The 5,936-nt window shown below is 46.8% G+C and overlaps 1 pseudogene; it reads left to right on the forward strand.

Annotated features, from left to right (window-relative positions):
- The window catches only part of LOC102483136 (histone-binding protein RBBP4-like), a 3,114-nt pseudogene extending 507 nt beyond the window's left edge, over positions 1-2,607 (forward strand).
- The last annotated feature ends 3,329 nt before the right edge of the window (positions 2,608-5,936 follow it).

Here is a 5,936-nt window from a genome sequence, read left to right on the forward strand (position 1 = left end):
GGTCAGCGGCTTCCTCCGGCTCTGCCGCCGCCGCAGCCTAGCGGGCGGTGCTACGTGGGCACGCACGCGAGGGGCGGGGCCTGCTGGGGACACGCCCCTGGACACGCCCCTGCGGGCACGTGGCTCCTCCTGCAGGAGGGCGGGGCAGGAGACCCGGCCTCCGGGGCTGGGGACGCCAGCGTGTTCAGAACGACTACCCGCCTTAACAGACTGAGGATGCCTCCAGGCTACGCGCTTTTTGTCCCTCTGTCGTTTAATCTTACATACACGAAGAGGTGGAAGAAGCTCGAGAGGTGGAAGAAGTCCGAGAGGTCCACTTACCTCTTGGTCATTTGCCATTTCAATTCGTTTCATTAACTTGTCCAATGTGGGGTCCCACTGCAAAAACAACCATCTATCTATCCATGTCTGCTGCCATTCTTGTAACCGATCTCCCTGCATTAACCGTGCCTCTTTCTTCAAGCAACAGCCAGAAGGAAAGGAGCTTTTCATTTAAAAAATTGTTTTCCAGGGAACCAGCAGTTAGCGTAATGGCTATGTCGCTGGACTCCCACATAGTCGACCGCGGTTAGTGTCCCGGACCCGGTGGCTTAAAACTCACGCCGGGTGTGTGTGCCTGCGTGCCCAAGATCCCGAGAGGAGAATGGAGGAGAAGGGATTGCGGCGTGACCATCCTCCCTGGGGGGGTGATTTCTCGCTTTCTGTCTCTCTGTCTCTCTCTGTCTGTCTGGCAAGCGCACGCGCCCTACAGTGAAAAAATCTCTCCAAAAAAAAAATTGTTTTCCAGGTAGCCTCCCTGCCCCCTCCCCCAACGCTCTACCTGGGCTCTCCCAAGCTTGCCTGCCCGCCCTGGGCGACAAGGAAGCAGTCTTTGACGGTGCATGTGATCAACGAGGATACAAAATATGGAAAAAGAATACTCCTTTTCTTTACGGCTTTATAGTGACCCATGCTCTGGAGTGGCCCGGCCTAACTGCACAGTGGCTTCCAGATGGAACCAGACCTGAAGGGAAAGATTTCGGCATTCATCGACTTGTCCTGGGGACACACACCTGGGATGAACAGAACCACCTGGTGATAGCCGGCATGCAGCGCCCTCAGGATGATGCTGTTCTATGTGGCACGCCATGACAGTGAGAAAAGAGAATGTGGAGGTGTTGGCTCAGTTAGTGGAAAAATTGAAATAGAAATCAAGATCAACCATAAAAGAGAAGTGAATCGGGCAATTATATGCCCCAGAGCCCTTGCATCATTGCAACAAAGAGTCCATCCAGTGCTGTTCTTGTTTTTGACTATACAGGACATCCTTCTGGAGAGTGCAACCCAGACTTGCATCTCCGTGGACACCAGAAAGAAGGCTGTGGGCTTTCTTGGAACCCAAATCTCAGTGGGCACTGAGATGACCATGCCATCTGCCTGTGGGACTTCAGTGCCATTCCAAAGGAAGGAATGTGGTGGACGCAAAGACTGTCTTTACAGGGCATACCGCAGTGGTGGAAGATGTCTCCTGGCATCTGCTCCATGAATCTCTGTTTGAATCAGCTGCTTATGATCAGAAATTTATGATCTGAGATACTCAAACAGTACTTCCAACCAAGCCACTCAGTTGACGCTCACACTGCTGAAGTGAACTGCCTCTCTTTCAATCCTTATAGTGAGTTCATCCTTGCCACAGGATTGGCCGACAGGACTGTTGCCTTGTGGGAGCTAAGAAATCTGAAACTGGAGTTGCATTCCTTTGAATCACATAAGGATGAAATGATCTAGGTTCTCTGGTCCCCTCACAATGAGATTATTTTGACTTCCAGGGGACCAGTGGTTAGTGTAATGCCTATGTCGTTGGACTCCCATGTAGTTGACTGCAGTTTGAGTCCCGGACCCAGTGGCTTAAACTCACACTGGGAGCGTGTGCGTGTGTGCCCAAGATCCCGAAAGGAGAATGGAGGAGAGGGGATTGAATCGCATGGCCATCCCCCCTGGGGGTGATTTCTCACTTTCTGTCTCTCTTTCTGGTGAGTGAGTGCATGCGCCCTATAGCAAAAACCTCTTAATAAAAAAGAAAATACTCAAGATTATTTGGCTTTCAGAGGTACTAATCACAGACTGAATGTCTGAGATTAAAATTGGAGAGGAGCAAACATCCCCTGAAGTCCCACAGGCAGATGGCATGGTCATCTCAGTGCCCACTGAGATTTGAGTTCCAAGAAAGCCCACAGCCTTCTTTCTGGTGTCCACAGAGATGCAAGTCTGGGTTGCACTCTCCAGAAGGATGTCCTGTATAGTCAAAAACAAGAACAGCACTGGATGGACTCTTTGTTGCAATGATGCAAGGGCTCTGGGGCATATAATTGCCCGGTTCACTTCTCCTTTATAGTTGATCTTGATTTCTATTTCAATTTTTCCACTAACTGAGCAGAGGATGGACTGCTGGAGTTGTTGTTTATTCATGGTGGTCATACTGCCAAGATATCTGATTTCTCGTGGAACCCCAGTGAACCTTGGGTGACTCGTTCTGTTTCAGAAGACAGTATTACACAGGTGTGGCAGATGGCTGAGAACATTTATAATGAAGGAGCCTCTGAAGGAAGCGTGGATTCAGAAGGGTAAGGTCCTAGATATGGCTGCGCTTGTGATTTTAGACTCCCCCTTTTCCTCCCAGCCCTGTGACTGGTTTAACACTGGGTTTGAGACATACGTTAGACCATCCCTCTATGATAGGTATCACCAACACTTGTAGCCAAAACAGTGGGTATTTTCTAAATACGAACTGGGGGCTTAATTTAGCAAAGTCACAGACTTATATTTGAATTTTCTTCAGGAATTTTCTAGTAACAAACCCAGGTCTACAGTAGCCACAGAAAGGGGAATATTATGTGTGATTATTTTTCTTCTGATGCTGTATCCCCAAGTTTTTCAGACTCATTTAAGTAATTGCTAGACTGAGTAAGGAATAGAACCAAGTGAGGTAGGTGTCTGAGCCATGAAGTATAAATATTGCAAGATGCCATCTTTATTCAGGACTTAGAGGAGACTCAAGGCATAGATCCCTGCTCTAAAAACCACACCGGCTTTCCAGGTGCACATTTCCTGGTAGACCAGGCTCCTTGGATTCTGCAGTTAAGAAAACTGCATGTTCTTCTTTGCCCATGTATTCTCGCTAGTTAGTGTATTTCTTGAGATGTTTTCACATTATTTCCTTCCTTTCTGTGAAATTTTTTTTTATTTTTGTTTTTAAACTTGGGACCACCAATTTGTAAAGATGTATGTGATGTATGTTTTCTTTCTTTCTTTTTTGTTTTTTGAGAGGTTTTTGCTATAGGACATGTGCACTTGCCAGAAAGACAGAGAGAGACAGAGAGATAGAAAGCAAAAGCGAGAAATCACCCCCCAGGAGGAATGGCCAGGCCACAATCCCTTCTTCTCCATTCTCCTATTGGGATCTTGGGCACGCATGCACACGCACCCAGCATGAGTTTAAGCCCCTGGGTCTGGGACTCGCACCGCAGTCGGCTACATAGGAGTTCAGTGACATTAGGATTTTGAATGCCTGTACTCACATCCAGAATGTTTTTTAAGCATCCGGGGCCTAGGATGTGCAGTTCCCTGTGTGGGATGGAATCCAGCTGTCTTCTTTTTTTTTTTTTTTTAGAGTTTTTCTTTTTTTTTCTTTTGTTTTGTTTGTTATAAGGTGTGTGCACTCGCCAGAAAGACAGAGAGACAGAAAACAAGAAATCACCCCCTGGAAGGGATGGCCATGCTGCAATCCATTCTTCTCCATTCTCCTCTTGGGATCTTAGGCATGTGCACACACGCACCCAGCATGAGTTTAAGCCACCAGGTCAGGGTCTTGAACTACGGTCAACTACATGGGAGTCCAGCGATATAGCCTTTACGCTAACTGCTGGTCCCAGTTACTGTTATTTTTTAGTTTGACTAGAAAGATACAGAGAGAGAGAGAGAGAGAAAGGGAATGGGAGAAAGCAAAGTATCCAGGTCTAAGACTCAAACCATGGTTGGCCATGTGGGAGTTCAGCGCCTTAACCACCGCGCCATCTGCTGGCCCCTAAATAAATAATAATTAAAAAAAAAAAAAGACAATAAATTCCATTAGGATGGAGAGATGGAGGAGAAGGAATTCCAGAGTATTTCTCTCTTTTCCTCTCTTTTTCCCTGTCTGGCTAGGGCCTGCACCCTCTGGCAAAAAAAAGAAAGAAAGAAAGAAAAAAAGCCTAAACCAGATTACTAGCCTCTCCCCCTGCTTAAAGTCCTTCTGTAGTCTCCCTGCTGATCCCCATCCTTGCCTCACTCGACAAGTCCTACCTCCCCCCAGCCTCCAATCTCCAAGCTAAACTATGCCACCACCCGTTCAGGCCCCTTTGGCGCTGGGTTCCACTTGTCCTTCCTGTTCCAGTCACACTGGCTTCTTTGGGCACTTCCCTACCCACCGCACTAACACAGACACATTGGCTAGTAATGGCCAGTGTTGGCAAAGGTGTGAGAAATAGGCAGTGCTTGTGTGACTTACTGAGGAACAGGGGAACAATTCACAAAATCTTGTTAAAATTCAAACTAGGCTTGCTCTCTGATCCACTTATTTTACTTCTGCGTAACTATTCTTTTTTTTTTTTTTTTTAATTTAACTTTATTTATTTATTTACTTTTGAAAGTTTGACCAGAGAGGGACAGAGCAAGAGTGAGAGAGAGAGAAGGAAAGTGAGAAAGCAAGCCACCAGGCCCGGGACTCGAACCATAGCCATGTGAGAGTCCAGCACCCTTAACTACCATGCCACCTGCCAGCCCCTTTCTGGGTATCTATTCTAAAAACACTTGAACAGACCCACCAAAACACAAAATTATAATAGTTTCGTTTAACCATCATAACTGACTGCAATTCTAGAAGTATGCAATACTGCATTTCATAAAATAGAGTGAGTGGGGCCAGCAGATGGCGTGAAGCTTAAGGCAATTGCATCCCACATGGCTGACTGTCCAATTCAAGTCCCAGACCTGGTGGCTCGAGAAAACGCTGGGCGCATGTGCATGCGTGCCCAAAATCCTGAGGGGAGAATGAAGGAGAAGGGCTTGTGGTATGTCCATCCCCTTGGGGGATGATTTCTCGCTTTCCCTCTATGACTGTCTTCAGCAAGCACACACCTCATATAGCAAACGAAGAATAAAATAAAATAAAAAGAAGGGTAGACAGGGCCATAGGGAGGATATTAAATAGAGGGAAAAATTTTTCTCTAGTTTTAGAAAATACAAAAATTATATTCAATTGAAAGTAAGCTTAACTGAAAAATAAGAACAAGTTTTTTTTTTTTTGGAGAGGTTTTTGCTATAGGGCGTCTGCGCTCGCCAGACAGACAGACAGAGACATAGAGACAGAAAGCGAGAAATCACCCCCCAGGGGGGATGGTCACACCGCAATCCCTTCTCCTCCATTCTCCTCTCGGGATCTTGGGCACGCACGCACACGCGCCCGGCGTGAGTTTTAAGCCACCGGGTCCGGGACGCGAACCATGGTTGACTACGTGGGAGTCCAGTGACATAGCCATTATGCTAACTGCTGGTTCCCAAGAACAAGTTTTTTAAATAATTATTTTATTTAACTGTATTTATTTATTTACTTATTTAACCAGAGAGAGAGAGAGAGAGAAAGTGAGAAAGCAAGCTGCCAGGTCTGGGACTTCAACTGTGGTTGGCATGTAGGGGTCCGGCGCCCTTAACTACCAAGTCACCTGCCAGCCCCCAAAACCAAATATTCATGTCCAGACTGAAGTGTTTAAAGGTGAAGGACACTAGCATCTGCAGCTTAGTTTGAAATGCATCAAAAAGGGGGCCAGCAGGTGGTGTGGTGGATAAAGGCACTGGATTCCCACATGGCCAACCATGGTTCAAGTCCTGGACCTGGTGGTTTGCTTTCTCACTTTCCCTTT

The sequence above is a fragment of the Tupaia chinensis genome, unplaced genomic scaffold, assembly GCF_000334495.1.
Source record: "Tupaia chinensis unplaced genomic scaffold, TupChi_1.0 Scaffold000042_2, whole genome shotgun sequence".
NCBI classification, from domain to species: domain Eukaryota; kingdom Metazoa; phylum Chordata; class Mammalia; order Scandentia; family Tupaiidae; genus Tupaia; species Tupaia belangeri.